We start from the raw sequence: 20,197 nt of genomic DNA, 5'->3' as shown, positions 1-20,197 counted from the left end.
AAGATACTTGAAATATTCATTTTTATTAATCCATTATTGAGTGAACACGTTTTATGTTGCAGCCCACTGCGTGACCTCCTCACCTCCCCAACCTCGGAGGGGACCTCTCCACTAGCTGATCTGGCAGAGAGTGGTACGGCGTCATGATCCCCGCTTCCTCCAGTTATCAGAGAGGCCGGGCAGACGTAGTCCCACAGGGCCCCTCATGTTCCGAACACGGGAGAGGGTTGCGATGATGTGATGGCTGAGGCAAACACCTCGGTCACCAAAGACCAGGAGGGGGAGTCTCTTCGGGTGAACAGGGAGGGGGAGTTCGGCCAGCCCAAGCCCTCCCAAAAGGCAATTCTGGAGCCCCCTAGGCCCTCGGAGGCGTTCATTCTGCCCTCCATCAAGGGGGGAGCCGGGGCCGGCTGCACGTGCCGAACCCTAATGATCGGGGTGCGGCAGGATGGTCGGACATGATGGAGGAGGTGTTGAACAACTCCTCCATCATTGTAGAACAGCGCGCCCGATGGGCGTGGTTTTATAGGGTATTCGGTCTGTTATAAGCAGACTGAAGGAAGCCTTCAGCAGCCTCCTCACGGGCTTCGAGGTAAGCCATGTAATATTCTTTTTGCAAAGCGGATTTTTGAACAAAGTTATACACCCCTTTGTATATAGCAGCCCCCGAGACTTTGTCAGGTTTGAAGAGCCTCGAAAATGATAGAAAAATCATGAAATCGGAAGTCTGAACTGTGCGAGCTTTCATTTTGTTATTGCGGGCCTCATCTCTCGCGGTGACTGCTAATGCTGCAGCGCTAGATGAGATGAATCGGAAGCTCGGGAGCTTCGATGAAGAGCTCGATCTCGTCAACAAGCGGTTTGACGAGGTGCAAGGTTAGCTCGGTTGAGATTCTACATCTTTTTTTGTCAGCGTATTTGGGATAAGCTCTAAGCAAAAGGTGATGAATTATGTTTGCAGCTACCACCGTGGAGGTCGAGGGCCTCAGGAGAGAACTGAAGAAGGACAAGGAGACGGTGGCCGAGCAGAAAGCAGCGGCCGAGTGAGCGGCCGCCGAACTCAAGTCGGCAAAAACCGTCAGTGAGAAGCACGAGGTGAGAGTGGCCGAGGTGCAACATGAGCCCTAGGACGACGTCACGAAATGTGCGGACCTTGAGTAGAAGAATAAGGACCATGCCACCGAGCTATCAAAGGTGCCGCAGGAGATCCGTGAAGCGATGACGGAGATGCGGGGCGCCCAGGAGGAGCTCCGACAAGTGAAACAAATTGCAGACGGTAAGTAATATTTACTGCAGAGTGTCTTTGGCGGCCACAGATTCACGTTGATCACACAAGTCTGGCATTCTGCAGGCGCATTTGCGGAGCTCCCGAGGAGTGCGGCGGATGCGGCGAAGCACTATGCGGTTCGTGAGGGTGACGCTGAGCTACGGATGTTCTGGGCGCAGTTCCAAGCGCCCAAACACCCTCCCCTCCTCAATAATAAGATGAAGTAGCTAATGGAGCTGCACCAGATGGCAGAGCCAGTCATGAAGGACCTCTGTGTCCTGGTTGTGACCCTCTGAGCCCATACCGAGCAGCTATTCTGGCCTGGTGCAGAAGCTGCATGATGCTTCCCTCTGTGTTGATGCCGTGAAGTGCTTTGTATGCATTGAGGGGGCTCAGATGGCATTCTCGAAGGCCATGGTGCACTGGCTGAAGATGAAGCTAGTCGAGATGGCCACTGGACCTCCATCTGCTAGAAAAGAGCATAGGCGCCCAGAGCAGTAGAGGCCCAGTGGTCGAAGGATGTACTCCTTGAGTGATCGGACCTATGTTTGTATTTAAACGATGTTTGAAGCATTGTGTTTTGCAATGCAATTGATGTGTATGGTTTATCATACTAGCATGTTTCTTAGTTTAATTTTGACTCCTATGCGGCCACATTTATCTTGAAAGTTGCCAGTCGTCGGCTTCATTCCCCACGTAGGTGCTACAAGGGGTGTTTCATCCTCCACACTATGACCCTTAGCCGACGTCTCGGTTCCCGAAGGCGGTAGTGCTGGAGGAAAGACTATGCGGCTTTATTGCTTTCACTTAGCCATAGAAGCTTGACTGCAGGAGCTGGTGACCAGCCCCTAGTGTGATGTTCGGGAGATCCGTGGTATGTACATGTATCACTTGGCTTGGCCGAAGTCACAAACCCTTTGTATTACACGGTGCAATCTCCAATGATTTTTAGTTTAACAAAGGCCATGGGATCGTCGACCATTTCTGGCTCATTATGACACTCAGTTTTTGGCTTTCTCCACTTAGCTACATAGCCAAGCTAGCCGGAAGTACAATCACAGTGCTTCTCCCTTTACCATATTAGCCGAACGTGCGGAACATAAGAGGGTAAGCACAGGATGTCGGTGTCAAAACCGGCTGATCTTGGGTAGGAGGTCCTGAACTATGCGTCTGAGGATCGAAGGTAATAGGAGACAAAGGGGACACGATGTTTACCCAGGTTCGGGCCCTCTTAATGGAGGTAAAACCCTACTTCCTGCTTGATTGACTTTGATGAGTATACGGGTTACAAGAGTTGATCTACCTCAAGATCTTAATGGCTAAACCATAGATGTCTAGCCTGTATGAATTCTGATTGCCTCTACGGACTAAACCCTCCGGTTTATATAGACACTGGAGGGGCCTAGGGTTGTACAGAGTCGGTTTGCAGAAGAAGGAAACTATACATCCGGCCGCCAATCTTGCCATCCACGCAAAGGAGAGTCCTACCCGGACACGCGGGAAGGCCTTCTACCTTGTATCTTCACAGCCCATCAGTCCGGCCCATAACACACAGCCCGGACACCCGAGGACCCCTTAATCCAGGACTCCCTCAGTAGCCCCCGAACTTACCTGCAATGACAACATAGTATCCCGCTTATGTCTTTGGATTCGCAAGGCGGGTTCTTCATTATACTTCGGACCAACAGCAGTCTAGCGGTGACCTCGATGTTTCTGTCCTTTATGATTCCTTCCTGTTGACGCTTCGATTTCCGCACGCCGGGCGAATATGAACGGTCCATGCCTTTTGCAAATAAGCCCCTCACCACGCTCAGACGACATCTATATAAGCATATGTAGATCCCCAAATGCCATCTCACATCATGCAAAAGAAAAACCATCAAGATTAGCCATGAACAAAGCTTTCCAGCATGGCCAGTGCCCAGGCTCCTCTTCGTGCCCCCATGGCCCTCAAGAGGGTGATTGGCAGAGTTGTTTCGTGCCTCATCTTTAGGTGAGCTGACTCGAGACGCAGGGTTATCTTCCCCCCGCGGATCTAGTCCCCGTTCGAACTGGTTTGTCCTTAATCGGCAACTATGTGATGGCTGAGAATATCCCCAACCCCAATAAGGAGGAGAGAGTGTGTTTCGTCCCATTCCTGCTGCGGGGCTTAGGATTTCCAGTCCATCCCTTTCTCAGGGTCCTATTGTAATTTTACGGCATCCAATTGCACAACCTTACCCCAGATTGGAATCTGCACATCTCAGGTTTCGTTGCCCTTTGCGAACTGTTCCTCAGCATTGAGGTCCATTTTGAATTATGGAAGAAGTTCGTTTGCCTTGTTCCCCGACATCGAGGAGGCTCCATATTTGAAGTGCGCGGCGCTGAAGTATGGCGCATAGCTGGATCCGGATACCTCATAGGAACTCCCAAAGAGGTATACCCACAATAGTCTTCGGAATGGTTCTATATGGATGATGTCCCACTGCCAGACCCAGTTCGGCGCGGCCTTCCTGAATTTTCCAGCGCTCCTTTAAAGAAACGCCTCAACTGGCATCCCCGAAGTCCCAAGGAAGAAGGAAATGCGGAGATAAAGAGGTTGGTCAGCAAGGTCAGGTTGCTAGTCCATACTGACCTCTCGATAGTCGAGGTCATGTCAATTGCAATAAAGAGGTGTGTCCAGCCTCTCCAATCCAGAGGAACCCCTCATGGTGTTACAATAGAGAAGATGACGCGTCCCGTTACAGACGGAAGGGTCCGGATACCCCAGCCAAACTGGCACAATCTTGGCCGATCTGTATAAGGGTGAGAAAGAAGATTTCCTCCGCTTAAACTACCGGGACGGCTATTCCATGTACAACCCCATTGAATGGGTAAGATTTCGATCGTTTGTGTTTTTTTATTGCTGTTACAGACACTAATAAAATTTGCACTTTGTTGCCACAAATAGTCATGGAGGAAGATGACCGAGGACGTCCACTGTCCTGCTCCCCAGCTAGAGGATCATAACCGCGATATCCCTGGCTTTTGCGAGGATGCGGACATATACATAGAGTTTGATGACAGGGTATTTTATCAAGCGAGCCTTGACGGCTCGGAAGTGGCTATCACCGCCGACTACCCCCGCCTCTATCCCTTCTGCATCGTGAGTATTCAGAGGGCTCTTGAAAGGAAACCTTTAGTTGCACTTTTGCTCATTATACTGATCCGGATTTTAATAGAATCGGCGCTCGGCGGACCGTGCCTCCTCGAGGGCAGCCCCTACACGGGGTAATCGTTCAAAACAAAAGGGGACCACGAGTGCTGCAGAAACCTCACAACCGTCCAAGAGGTACGTCCGCTTTAATACATGCCTAGGTATAAGTCCAGATTGTTTAAAGTCTCCTTTATCGTTGATGTCAGGAAAAACACGTGGCAGACGGTGGGAAAATGCCCTGCTAGCCAAATGACCGCCAATCCAGCGCCGGACTCGTCAACTAGGACGAGAGCCGATGCAATGCCAGTCCCACTACCTCATGAGGGTTCAGACGACGTGTCTGTCATGAATTCCGAAGTGGAAAGCATGGTGAATCACCGTCAATTGAAAGAGGGCATGCGTGCTCTGGCCTTTTCGGAGCAAGAGTTTTCCGCACTCAGTTCGGTGGATGCATACATCCGAGCGGCTCGAGAGGGACTTGCTGGAGTCACTCAGTTCTTCTCAAAGGACATATAGGTAAAAGTTTATGCAATTTGAATAGTCAATGCTAGTAACCCCCGAGACTTGAATTGGTGAGGTAAACTGATTTAAGGATCAGTATGACGTGCAGGTTATCAAAGAAAAGAATACAACGCTATCCCAGGAGCTAAAGATAAATCAAACACAGCTGAATGTCGTCACCGCCGAACTGGTGGAAATGAAAAAGGCCGCCATGAGCGCGTCCAGGAAGAAAAAACACGAGGAGGAAAAAGACAAACAATCTAAAGAGATAGAGAGCTTAAGGGCTCAGCTATCGGCCACACATAAATAAAATGACAAGCTGAAAGGCGGCATGTTCGGTATGTCTTCCTCTCTTACTAAAAACCACCTTAGGTGTTTCATGTTGAGTCCATAATTCGGAATATCATGACTCTGTTGTTCTATTTCTGTTAACTGGCCGGCTGGAAGAGGAAGTATCCGGATTTCAAGGCGACGTGCTGAAGGAACTATCCGTGGTACATGCTCGGGTCCAGAAAGCCATGAAGAGTATGTTGAAGGCTTTATGGCCCTCTGATGCCCCTCCGGAAAGTATGGAGGATTTGGCAAACTTGTTCAAAGGTGCCCGGCACGGGTTCGAGCTATGGAAGACATCCGGCTATCGTGAAGGCGCACGAGAACCTTGGGCCATGGTGAAAACACGTTTCACCAAACTGGATCCAAATCATATGGCCTGAGTGGGACCACAGGGACCAGACGGGAAAGAAATTCCAGTGAATTTGGTGTGTGACCAAGTAATGGTAGCTGCGATGTATTCACAGAAGACTGTAGATTAGATAGTCTTATAGATGGAATAGATAAGGAATAGGTTTATGATTGAATGTATTAATCAACATGTACCTTTTTTCGAACATGTAAAAAGTTTGTCATCGCAGGCTTTTGGCTTTAACCTCCGAACCAAAAAATGGTGGAGTGTTTTCGGGTACTACTTGAAGTGAAAAGAAGCATTCACTATGTCCGGAAACAAGGCAACCCAGTCATTATGCTCGAACAGACAAAACATTTTATTTCAGGATGTATGTTATATTACATATGTAAGAAACATCTTCCAAGGAAAATAGTTCCATTAAGGGTTCCTTTCCTTGGGTTGGCATGCTGTGATTATGCGTTTCGGGGCGTGGGTCCGCAATGCGGAAAAAGGTGTCCCGCAGTGCGAGAGTCATTACAATAATGTAAAAATTCGTCATGTTGATTGCCGACTGAGGGAGTCCTGGATTACGGGGTCCTCGGGCGTCCGGACTATGGTACGTGGGCCGGACTGATGGGATGTGAAGATACAAGACCGAAGACTCTCTCCCGTGTCCGGATGGGATTCTCCTTGGCGTGGAAGGCAAGCTTGGCCCCCTGATATGAATATTCCTTTCTCTATAACCGACTTTGTACAACCCTAGTCCCCTCCGTTGTCTATATAAACCGGAGGGTTTAGTCCATAGGGACGAGGATAATCATAGTCATACAGGCTAGACTTTTCGGGTTTTAGCCATTACGATCTCGAGGTAGATCAACTCTTGTAATACTCATATTGATCGAGATCAATCAAGCAGGAAGTAGGGTATTACCTCCATTGAGAGGGCCCGAACCTGGGTAAACATCGTGTCCCTCGTCTCCTGTTACCATCAACCTTAGACGCACAGCTCGGGACCCCCTACCCGAGATCCGCCAGTTTTGACACCGACATTGGTGCTTTCATTGAGAGTTCTGCTGCGTCGTCTTCAAGAGGTTTGATGGCCCCGTCAATCATCTACAACAATGATGTCCAGGGGGAAGTCTTCCTCCCCGGATAGATCTTTGTATTCGGCGGCTTTGCACTACGGGCCAACTCGCTTGGCCATCTAGAGCAGATCGACAGCTATGCCCCTGGCCATCAGGTCAGATTTGGAAGTTTGAACCACGTCACTGATATCCGTGGAGACTTGATCTTTGATGGATTTGAGCCCACGGCAGCCGCTCCCTGCCACCGCGATGAACATGACTTAAATATGTCATCGGACCACACCCAGGACATAGCACCTGTAACTGGTCTGGCCCTAGATCCGGAGCAGATCTCGCCACCCGAGGACGGGAAGCTCAAACCCGCCATGGAAGCCGCAGACTCAGCGGCGTTGGAGCCGCACACAGACCCAACCTCGGGTGGAATCTGCGCCACCGGAACCTCGGACTCATTTCCGACTACAGGTTCCGAACCACGTGCATCCGCGTACGTCGAGCTTGATCGGACTTCGATCGTCGAATTCAGCTCTGCGGACATCTTCCGGCACTCACCTTTATGCGATGTGCTAAACTCATTAAAAACACTCTCCTTAGCGGGGGACTCACAACCGAATTATATCCGGTTCGAACTGGAGGCTGATGACGGAGAATTTTGCTTCCTACCCACCGCCCACTTCATAGCCACTGTTGAAGACTTAACCGACATGCTCCATTACGGCACCGAAGACATTGATGGTATGGACGACGATGCCGAAGAGGAGCAGGGCCAAAACCCGCCGTTTACCGGGCGCTGGACGGCCACTTCTTCGTACGACGTGTACATGGTGGATACACCTAAAGAGAACAATGGCGATAACGAGAAGGATCCAGTCGAGGATAAACCTCCTGAGATACAACCAAAACGCCGATGTCAGCGGCGCCACTCTAAATCACGCCGTGGAAAAGATAGCGATACCGACACGAGAGAAAACAATACTCCGGACGATACCGAAGACAAGGAATACCTCGTTGAGCCAACCTCCGAACAGGACGAACGGGAGGATGGGTGAGTGAGCCCTGATGAAGAGGCCCTACACGAAGACTCGGAGGACAGTAATTATCTTCCAGTCTCCGAGGATGAGGTGAGCCTCGACAACGAGGATTTCATCGTGCCTGAGGAACCTCTTGAGTAGGTGTGCTTTAAGCGCCGGCTAATAGCCACTGCGAGGAGCCTGAAAAAGAAGCAGCAGCAGCTTCAAGCTGGTCAAGACCTGCTCAACGACAGATGGACTAATGTCCTGGCAGCCGAGGAATACGGCCTCGATCGCCCAACCAAAAGTTACCTGAGCGGGAAGGGGGCCCCACTACTTCTTCATTCAGGGGGGGGGGCTAGCCTCATGACTTCCTACCTGCTTTGGTTGGTGGGGGCGGCTCCTCCGTTGTGGGTAAACGAGAAACCCGACTCTACGAACCCGAGGAAAGGCTGATAAGAATAGGGCTCTGGCAATAGATCAAAATCACTAGTCCATTCTGATTCTGAAGATAGGGCTGGGCTGGCAGGTTCTAGTTTGTTCGCACGAGAAAGAGAAAGAAGTGCCGGAGGCAGCACTGGACCAAGTAAAGGTGCCGGATACGTCTCAGCTCAGCTTGAAAGGGAATGTGTTTCTGGGGAATCGTACTTTTGATTCTCAGCTAAAGCCCACCCTTGTAAAATAGCATCTACTTATGATCAGCCTAATTTGCAATCTTATGATCCGCCTCACAATATGATAAGAAATAATCCACCTGGAATTTGATAGCTCAGGCCTTGGAAGGACCTTTTTGGCACTAGATAGACTCTTTAATATCGATGGCAGCAACTATCCATTTTCTCAATCAGATTACTGCGTGTGCGCTTGTGTGCTCCAATCTTTAGTAAATAAAGCAAAGATTTCTGAGCTAGGAATCAGCAAATTGTTACCCCAATTCGATGATGAGGCGTTGGAGCCCATATCATCAGCGCGTAATGCGGCTGACCGACCACCACAAGCGGCACCTCAAGCCAAACACCAGCCCGTCCTACCTCACCGTAAAGGCAGAGATAAAACAGCTTGGGGTTATACATAAGACCTGCGGCAGGACCTAAAGAACATAACAGGAAGACCCGATCGATCTACGGATCGCGAGGGCGTGCCCTGACGCGCGACGACGGCCATTGGCCGGACGTGACAAACATAACCACGCTCGGGCCAAAAATCGCAGACAGACTACATCCGAACTACGTCACGACTTGGCCTGATACAGAGGCGCCGCACACCCCTCTGCTTCACTGACGAAGTAATGGAGCATGAATTCCCAGAAGGGTTTAAACCTGTAAATATCGAATCATATGATGGAACAACAGATCCCGCGGTATGGATTGAGGATTTTCTTCTCCATATTCATATGGCCCGCGGTGATGACCTTCACGCCATCAAATACCTCCCGCTAAAACTCAAAGGGGCAGCTCGGCACTGGTTAAACAGTCTGCCTAAAAACTCTGTTGGTAGCTGGGAGGACTTGGAAGGCGCCTTCCGCAACAACTTCCAAGGTACATATGTACGACCTCCAGATGCTGATGACTTAAGTCACCTAGTTCAACAGCCTGGAGAGTCAGCCAGGAAATTCGGGACCAGGTTCCTAACTAAAAAGAACCAGATCATCGACTGTCCGGATGCCGAAGCCCTAGCGGCCTTTAAGCATAGCATACGTGACGAATGGCTCTCCCGTCACCTCGGCCAAGAAAAGCCGAAGTCCATGGCAGCCCACACGGCACTCATGACCCGTTTTTGTGCGGGCGAGGATAGTTGGCTACCCCGTAGCAATAACACTGCAAGCAAAGCTGGCACCTCTGAGATCAAAAACAACACCCATATCCCCAAGAGGGAGCGCAAACGCGCGCTCAGGGACGTCTACGCAATGGAGCCAGTCGCCCCAAAGTTCAACCCATGGTCTTCCTGTCCGATCACTTTCGATCGCAGGGACCATCCGACCAGTATCCGTCATGGCGGTTCAGCCGCACAGGTCCTCGACCCAATCATTGATGGATTCCATCTCACGCGAGTCCTCATGCATGGTGGCAGCAGCCTCCTGCTCTATCAGGATACAATGCGCAAAATGGGCATTAATCCCTCAAGGATTAAGCCCACAAAGACTACCTTTAAAGGAGTCATACCAGGTGTAGAGGCCCGCTGTACGGGCTCAATCACGCTAGAGGTTGTCTTTGAATCACCGGACAACTTCTGAAGCGAAGAGTTGATCTTCGATATCGTCCCCTTCCGCAGTGGCTATCACGCACTGCTGGGATGAACCGCATTTGCTCGATTCGACGTGGTGCCACACTATGCTTATCTCAAGCTCAAGATGCCCAGACCACGCGGCGTCATAACAGTCAATGGAAACAAGGAACGCTCCCTCCGTACCGAGGAGCACAACACTGCTTTAGCAGCAGAAGTAAGCGTACTTTTCAAGCAGAACCTTAATTCGGCGGCCGAGCTCCCGAACACTGTCAAACGAGTCCGGACTACTCTGTAGCAGGACAGCCCAGCTCGTCAAGAGCTCGACTAGGAATTTGGCCTCCGTCCCAGTCCCGACCAAGTAGCGGCGTTCGTACCGCGCGTACATAACTACGGACTCAAAATACCATGGGGATAGACGGAGGCATAACTAGATTGTGATCCATAATACGGCTCAACCTCCCCTGGACACACATACTTTCACTTTTCTTTTTTATCCTTTTCAGGTTTCTTTTCCATAGGCCTCTCCTGACGGCCTGATCACCGGTCCTTCCGAAAGGATAGATACACCAAGATGGCAAGAAGCACTAACATATAAGGGAATTTCTAGGTGGTCTCTTTAACAATCACTCTACCTGTTTTCAGGACCCGCACGCAGCTCTCCTTGGTTGTGGCATATTAAATAGCCCTATTGCTTATTGCACTACTTGTACAAATACGCTTTGACATATTAATCAAACTATAATGGAAACAGTTTGCGGCCCAACTTCTGCGGCACAAGCTTGCTACCTTTTTTTGATAATCTTATCAAGTCGCACCCGTACACTCTGGTATGCTTTAATCTGCCAGGGGCTTCATTGCGCCCCATAATACGGCAACAAAGTCCGAACACTTTTTACAGTCTAGTTCGGCACCCCGAATTTACCATTATATGCATTGGCTCCGAATCATGTCTTTGGTCAATAGTTGGGTTGCCCGGCTCCTGTGCTTACTACCTTACGTTCCGCTATATCGGCTAGGGTAGTAAAGGGAGAACTACTGCAATTTTGTCCTGGTTTATCCGGATGAGCACCTCAGTAGAGAAAGCCGAAAACTGACTGTCATGATGCGGCGTGAGTCGGTCAACTCTTCAGAGGTTTCAAATCTTTAGCGATTTTTTCCGCATTATGAGATGAATCGGTTCTCACCCGATCAGGTGTTTATAGCACCCTAGTTCGGATACTAGGGGCTGCGCCTCAAATTTTATTGTCAAACTCCTATGGCTAAGTGAGGGTGATAAAGCCACATAGTCCGATTGCCTGGTTTGTTGTGCTAAACACCTCCTTGAAGGACCAAACAATTGGATCAAGAGTGTTTAGATTCCATCCCGAACACCCCCGTACTACCTACGTGGGGGCTGAAGCCGACGACTGACCAACTATCAGATTTCATAAAAATAGCCGCACAGGAGGTAAAATTTTAACAAGCATTATATTACATAATCGAATTTGTTTCATAATACAGGGGGAGATAATGTGAATGTATTCATTCAAAGATAACATCTTTCGCACACTGCTCCGCCACAATGCGGGATCCCTCAAGGACATTGTCAAAATATAGCTCGGCGTGCAGTGCTCCTTGCCCTCGGGCGGTCCCTCGGTTGCCAGCTTGACAGCGTTCATCTTCGCCTACTGCACCTTGACATGGGCGAAGGCCATCCGCGCACCCTTGATGCAGACCGATCGCTTGATAATGTCAAGACGGGGGCAGGCATTGACCAGCCGCTTCACGAGCCCGAAGTAGCTGCTGGGTATAGCTTCTGCAGGCCACAACTGGATTATTAAATCCTTCATGGCTAGTTTGGCCACCCTATGCAGTTCGACCTGCTATTTTAGCTGGTTGCTAAAGGGCACTGGATGTTCTAGCACAAGGTATTGCGACCAAAACAGCTTCTCCGTTGAGCTCCCCTCTTCGGCTCGGAAGAATTCCGCAGCGTCAGAAACACTGCGTGGCAAATCCGCAAACGCTCCTGGAGAACTAAAAATCCGGGTTAGTAAGAGGTACCTCTTCTTCACATATTTTCTCTGCATAATGAAGGCCTTACCCGCCGCAATCTTCTTGGCCTCTTGAATCTCCTGGAGAGCGCCCTGGGCTTCAACCCGGGCATCCTGTGTGCTTTGGCGAGCCTTGGCGAGTTCGATCTCTTGAGCTGCAATATCGCGCTCTAAGGACTCGCATTTCTTCACGGCATCCTGGAGCTCCTGCTGGGCCTCATCGACCCTGGCCTCATGCTTTTCGCGGGCGGCTTGTTCCTTGGCAGCTCTCTCCTCGGCCTCGGCCAGTGCCTTTTTCAGGGCCTCGACCTCGGTCGCCGCACCTACAAATATCATGGCACTATGGTCAATACAAATCATTTATTCTTTCTGATACACAGAAGGTCATTGCATACCTTGTTTGTCTTCTAGCTGCTTTCTTACGCGGCCGAGCTCTTCCTCGGCCCGCTCCAGACTCTGCTTCAGTCCGGAAACCTCGGCAGTATGAGAGGTCACAGGCAGTAACGACGCATGCTTATTCACATAGACATGTATGATTAGTCCCTTGCGAAACTGATTTGATCCTCTGTCCGGCTTTTCTTTCCGAACATCGGACAGAGTCTCAGGGGCTACTGTCTATACTGTGACATTCTTTTTACATAGTTGTGTTGCTTACTTCAAAGCCTGTTAGAAGGCTTGTGCAGGCTTTGGTCAGTCCGCTCTTCGCGGACTGAATCCTCTCAACCACCGTACCCATAAGGGTACGGTGTTCCTCAACAATTGAAGCACTTCGCAGCGCTTCCATTAGAGCGTCCGGCGCCTCTGGCTGGACATAGGTCACCGGCGGAATAGGCATACCTCCTCCTTTCGAAGGAGGCTGCTTGCCGGGTTCCGGAGCCGCATAGGCCTCCAGGACCGTATTCGGCTGGGGTCCGAACTGAATATGGCCCCCATCGCCAGTCTCCATGGAGATTATCTCCCCCATGTGTTCGGCGGCAGAGGCTTCACCCTCTGGTGCCGTCCTGGCGGCCTCCTGCATCTCCCCTAGGCCTAGGATCCTTCAGGACAACACCTCGGTGTCATCCATGGCCTTGGGAGAGGAGGCCACCGGAAGGGACCCGCTGTCCATCACCTTCGGGTCCAGCGAATTCCCCGACGATAAGGACCGCTCGAGGTTGGAGCGAGCCGGACTGCAAGTGCATGATTCAACACGTTAAAACTACGAAGTAAAGAGGCGGATATATGAATGCGTCAGGATCTCTGAGTACTCACAGTTCGGCAATGGGTTTATCTCGGGGGCGCTGCTCCAGGCTGCTATCGATGTCCCACGTGAAGTTATCCGCGAGGGAGACCTTCCCCTTCTTGGATGCCTCTGCCTCCAGCTTTGTGGAGGCCGCCCTCTTCTTCCTTCCCCCCTCAGAGGGAGAATTGCTTTCCTCCTCCTCCTCCTCGTCCTCGGTGGTGGAGGAGTGAGTCTTGGCGTCTTCGGACGTCACGTCCGAAGTGCCCTTGCGACGGAGACCACTTGTGGTCTCCTTGGCCTTTTTCTTGGCCTTCTTCTCCGGCGCCTGATAGGGCGCCGGAACCAGCATCTTCGTCAGACGCGGGATAGCTAGGTCCTCGGGCAGCGGAGCCGGACACTGGATCCGCTTCGCCTTCTTTGTCCAGCCCTGAAAAAAATAAATAGTGAGGTTTAGGTATCTTCCTTGAATAAGCAAGTAAAGGATACACCTTGAAACGCGAAAGACTTACCGCACTGGCGGGATGGGCCAGGGCGTGCCCACGGTCCTCGGTCGTCTCCGGCCGCGTCTCGTTGCCCTTAAAGAGCACCTTCCAGATGTCTTTGTGCGTAGTTCCGAAGAACCGTTGCAAGGTCTGGTGCTCGGCCGGATTCAACTACCATAGATGGCAAGTCCGGCTCTGGCATTGAAGGATGCGGCTAAGTAGCATCACCTGGATCACGTTGACGAGCTTGATGTTCTTGTCCACCATGCTCTGGATGCGCATTTGCAGCGCTATCAGCTCGTCCGACAAAGACCAATACAAGCCTTTCTCTAGCCAGGAGGTGAGCCGCATTGGGGCTCCGGACTTGAATTCGGGAGCCGCGGCCCAGGTGGCGTCGCGGGGCTCTGTGACATAGAACCATAGTTGCTGCCAGCCTTTGACGGTCTCCACAAAGGTACCTTTGGGCAATGTGACATTGGGCATCTTGCTCCACATGGCACGTCCGCACTCTGCGTGTTGGCCGTCCACCACCTTCGGCTTCACGTTGAAGATCTTAAGCCACAGTCCGAAGTGGGGTGGAATGCGGAGGAAGGCCTCACAGACGACAATAAATGCTGAGATGTTGAGGAAAGAGTTTGGGGCTAGATCATGGAAATCTAGCCCGTAATAGAACATGAGTCCACGGACGAAAGGGTGGAGAGGAAATCCTAGCCCGCAGACGAAGTGGGGGATGAACACCACCCTCTCATTGGGCTTCGGGGTAGGGACGATCTGCCCCTTGGCAGGAAGCCGGTGGGCGATTTCTTTGGCCAGGTACCCGGCCTCCCGAAGCTTGGTGATGTCCTTCTCCTTGATGGAGGAGGCCATGCACTTCCCTTGCGCTCCAGATCCGGACATGGTCGAGTGCTTTTTTGAGGCGGAAAGTATGAGGACTTGGGTGCTGGAGCTCGAGAATGGGAAGGGAGAGAGAGAAGGCGTGGGTGAAGGAAAGGAATCCTTATGTCCTTATAAAGGCAGTGAATATCAAGCGCCTCCCCACTCGCCTTAAAAATCGCCTGTTCCCAAGGGCTGTGCAGACGGCACGGTTGGATTACCCACGCCCGTATTGATGAGAATCCCGTAATGAGGGGACACGATCTCTGCTGCGACAAGACGTGCCAATATAAACAAGATCTTGAAATGTGAAACGGCAGGCTGAAAAACGGTTCGAAATAATAACCAGGCAGGGACGTGACATCACGCTACAAAAAGTTGTCAGCAGATTGGACTCGTGAAATATTATACTCTTTGCGGTGGTGTGTGGTACTTGTTTTGCAGAGCTGGACACGTTCGTTGTCTTCGAAGACTATTTTGGAGTGGTCGGAGAAGGAACCCGCCTTGCAATGTCGAAGCCAATCTGCGCGCCGGACACCTCGTCATTAAAGCCTGGTTCAGGGGCTACTGAGGGAGTCCTGGTGTCGGTGTACAAAAGTAGGGGCACACCTTTGTACCCCTTTACTTGTGCACGGGCAGTCGGAGCCGCGTGCCACGGCCACACTAAGCAGGGCAGAGGAGGGGAGCCGGAGAGAAGCCGAAGCACAAGATGGCCAAGGCAATGCCAAGACCAAAGATACCAAAGAGCGAGAGGGCGAGGTGGACTCCACCGGCAAGGCCCTTGCCCGGGCAGCCTCCGTGGCCCGGCAAGAGCCTTGCCGGGGCAACTTGCCCGATGCTAACAGAGCGAGCCACCCTTGATCCCACGGGTTCCAACTCAACCAACCACATTGGAACTAGGGCTCGGGAGGCACCTCCGTGGTAGCATGCAAATCTTTGTCAAGACCATAGAGATATGAGATCAGATGAGAACTAGAAGACGGTGACCCTCGGCGGGATCCCTGCCGAGGAGATCCACAAGACCCCCGGCAAGCGCCTTGTCGGGGACGACTGCAACGCCACGGCAAGACCCTTTCCGGGCCCCCGACAAGGGCCTTTCCAAGGGCGTCAGCGGGGCCACAGCCAGGCCCGCGTCGACCAAGACTCCACCGCCGTCCCCAAGCAGCTGCTAGCTCAACCAGCTGGGCAGGCACCTGCGTGGCGACGGGCGGCCTCTAAGCCAACTCAGCAAGCACCTGTGTGGTGGCATGCAGATCTTCGTGAAGACCTGATGTCCCACAAGTATAGGGGATCTATCATAGTCCTTTCGATAAGTAAGAGCGTCGAACCCCACGAGGAGCAGAAGGAAATGATAAGCGGTTTTCCGCAAGGTATTCTCTGCAAGCACTGAAATATCGGTAACAGATAGTTTTGTGATAAGGTAATTTGTAACGAGTAACAAGTAACAAGTGTAAATAAAGTGCAGCAAGGTGGCTCCATCCTTTTTGTAGCAAAGGACAAGCCTGTACAATTTCTTATATGAAGGAAAATGCTCCCGAGGACACATGGGAATTATCGTCAAGCTAGTTTTCATCACGTTCATATGATTCGCGTTTGGTACTTTGATAATTTGATATGTGGGTGGACCGGTGCTTGGGTGTTGTCCTTACTTGGACAAGCATCCCACTTATGATTAAACCCTATTGCAAGCATCCGCAACTACAAAAGAAGTATTAAGGTAAACCTAACCATAGCATGAAACATGTGGATCCAAATTAGCCCCTTACGAAGCAACACATAAACTAGGGTTTAAGCTTCTGTCACTCTAGCAACCCATCATCTACTTATTACTTCCCAATGCCTTCCTCTAGGCCCAAACAATGGTGAAGTGTCATGTAGTCGATGTTCACATAACACCACTAGAGGAGAGACAACATACATCTCATCAAAATATCGAACGAATACCAAATTCACATGACTGCTAATAGCAAGACTTCTCCCATGTCCTCAGGAACAAACGTAACAACTCACAAAGCATATTCATGTTCATAATCAGAGGAGTATTAATATGCATAAAGGATCTGAACATGTGATCTTCCACCAAATAAACCAACTAGCATCAACAACAAGGAGTAATCAACACTACTAGCAACCTACAGGTGCCAATCTCAGGCTATGAGACAAAGATTGGAGGCAAGAGATGAACTCGGGTTTGAGAGGAGATGGTGCTGGTGAAGATGTTGATGGAGATGGACCCCTCCCGATGAGAGGATCGTTGGTGATGACGATGGCGATGATTTCCCCCTCCCGGGGGGAGTTTCCCCGGCAGAACAGCACCGCCGGAGCCCTAGATTGGTTCCGCCAAGGTTCCGCCTCGTGGCGGCGGAGTCTCGTCCTGAAAGCTTGCTTATGATTTTTTCTCGGACGAAAGACTTCATATAGCAGAAGATGGACACCGGAGGCCAGCCAGGGGGCCCACGAGGCAGGAGGCGCACCCAGGGGGTAGGGCGCGCCCCCACCCTCGTGGCCAAGGTGTGGGCCCCCTCTGGTATTTTCTTCGCTCAGTATTTTTTATTATTTCCAAAAATAACTTCCGTGGAGTTTCAGGACTTTTGGAGTTGTGCAGAATAGGTCTCTAATATTTGCTCCTTTTCCAGCCCAGAATTCCAGCTGCCGGCATTCTCCCTCTTTATGTAAACCTTGTAAAATAAGAGAGAGTAGGCATAAGTATTGTGACATAATGTGTAATAACAGCCCATAATGCAATAAATATAGATATAAAAGCATGATGCAAAATGGACGTATCAACTCCCCCAAGCTTAGACCTCGCTTGTCCTCAAGCGGAAGCCGATAACGATAAATATGTCCACATGTTCAGAGATAGAGGTGTCGATAAAATAAAATACGAACATGAGGGCATCATGATCATTCTCATAACAGCAATATATGTGGGTATTGTCATATTATTTCTTATGCTAAAGTAACAATCTATTCACAATGTAAAGTATGAATCAGAAATTTCATTGAGAACTAACAAACTATAATCTCAGTCATTGAGGCAATTGCAATTTATCATAACATCAGAAAGAGTCAATATAAGAGCTTTTTAGCAAGTCCACATACTCAACTATCATTTGGTCTTTCACAATTGCTAACACTCACGCAATACTTATGGGTATGGAGTTTTAATTGGACACAGAGAAAGATAGGGGCTTGTAGTTTCGCCTCCCAACCTTTTACCTCAAGGGTAATGTCAACAATAATAGTTCATGCTAACTTACATCCAATTGGGTATATATATCAGGATCTTTCCAACACAATGTGCTTGCCAAAGGATAAAATGTAAAACGGAAAGGTGAAGATCACCATGACTCTTGCATAAAGTTAAGAGATAAAAGTAAAAGATAGGCCCTTCGCAGAGGGAAGCAGAGGTTGTCATGCGCTTTCATGGTTGGATGCACGAAATCTTAATGCAAAAGAACATCACTTTATATTGCCACTTGTGATATGGACCTTTATTATGCAATCCGTCACTTTTATTTCTTCCACATCACAAGATCGTATAAAGCTTATTTTCTCCACACTAATAAATCATACATATTTAGAGAGCAATTTTTATTGCTTGCACCGATGAAAACTTACTTGAAGGATCTTACTCAATCCATAGGTAGGTATGGTGGACTCTCGTGGCAAAACTGGGTTTAAGGGTATTTGGAATCACATGTAGTATCTCTACTTGGTGCAAAAATTTGGCTAGCATGAGAGGGAAAGGCAAGCTCAACATGTTGGATGATCCATGACAATATACTTTATTTCAGATATAAAAAAACATAACCCATTACGTTGTCTTCCTTGTCCAACATCAACTCTTTAGCATGTCATACTTTAATGAGTGCTCACAATCATAAAAGATGTCCAAGATACTATATTTATATGTGAAACCTCTCTTTCTTTATTACATCCTATTAATTGCAACGATGACCAAAACTATGTTTGTCAACTCAACAACTTTTAATCATCATACTCTTTATATGTGAAGTCATTACTCTCCATGAGATCAATATGATCTCTTTGTTTCTTTTTATTCTTTTTATTCTTTTTTTATTCACTCAAGATCATAGCAAGATAATCAAGCCCTTGACTCAACACTAATCTTTATTATATATAGCTCACGGACTCAATTACATAAGGGGATCATAAAGCGAAACTCAAAACTAGATCATACCAAAAACTTTATTCTACTAGATCAAGATATTAGCAAAAGGATCGAACTAAGAAAAACAGTAAAGATAGGAGTGTGATGGTGATATGATACCGGGGCACCTCCCCCAAGCTTGGCAGTTGCCAAGGGGAGTGCCCATACCCATGTGATTAGATCTCCTTTGCCGGTGAAGAGGGTGGTGGAGTTGTTGATGATGTGGGCTTGTCGTCCATCTTCCAAGGCATAGGCTCACCATCATAGAAGGATGATCGAGTCTCCGGGATCCTCAAATCTGCAGCCAAACTCATCCTCTTGAATCTATATTCATACTCACAATTTTGGTTTTGCAGGTAATAGATTTGGGCTTGGAGGTGCTCGATCTTCTCGTGAAGCTTGAAGATGGTCTCCCCAATGTTCTTGGCATCCATCTTGTGGTTGTTGGTGAACTCCGCGATCATCATATGGTTGGCATTGAGTCTGCGTTCCACCATCCCCTGGCACTTGAAAACTTGTTGCTCCATTGCTTCGAGTCTCGTCTCCACGCTTCCTGTCCTCCTTGGTCCCTCAACATCGCGGATGTGCAACAACCCATCACGCATCTCAATGGTTTGAGGGTGTTGCAGCACTTCCGCGAGGTAGGGGTTGATGACCTTCTCGGAGAACTTGTCCTTGGGGGCGCTTGGAGACGTCATGGTGATCTAGATCTGTCAGAAAAACAGCTCGAAACGAAAACAGAGGATATTTGCGTGATACGAGAGTCAAAACCTTCGGGAGATTATATAATGAATTTTCCTAGACCAAAAGAAGTATCGTGTAAGAAAACGGAGTCCAGAGAGCGCAAGAGGTGCCCACGAGGCAGGGGGTGCGCCTCGCACCCTCGTGGAAGCCTCGTGTCCTTCATGGACTGCTTCTTATTTTCCTATTTTTCTAAATATTCCAAAACGGATAAAAATTACCATTAGAACTATTTTGGAGTCGGTTTACTTACCATACCACATACCTATTCCTTCTTGGAGTCTGAAACGTTCTGGAAAGTGTCTCTTATGTATTCCTCTGGGGTTACGATTTCAATAATATTAGTTTCAACATTTATAGGGTTACCTGAGATATAATGTTTGATTCTTTGACCGTTCACCACCTTCGGATTTGTGCCTTCGAAATTGTTGATTTTTATGGCACCGGAACGATAGACCTCCTCAATAACGTAAGGACCTTCCCATTAATAGAGAAGCTTTCCTGCAAAAAATCTTAAACGAGAGTTGAATAGCAACACATAATCACCTACATTAAACTCACGCTTTTGTATCCTTTTGTCATGCCATCTTTTAACTTTTTCTTTAAACAACTTGGCATTCTCATAGGCTTGGGTTCTCCATTCATCAAGTGAGCTAATGTCAAATAGCCTCTTCTCACCGGCAAGTTTGAAAACATAATTGAGCTCTTTAATAGCCCAATATGCCTTATGTTCTAGTTCGAGTGGTAAGT

The sequence above is a fragment of the Triticum aestivum genome, chromosome 3D, assembly GCF_018294505.1.
Source record: "Triticum aestivum cultivar Chinese Spring chromosome 3D, IWGSC CS RefSeq v2.1, whole genome shotgun sequence".
Lineage (NCBI taxonomy): Eukaryota > Viridiplantae > Streptophyta > Magnoliopsida > Poales > Poaceae > Triticum > Triticum aestivum.
The sequence above is the reverse complement of the archived record's forward strand: the minus strand, read 5'-3'. Positions refer to the sequence as shown.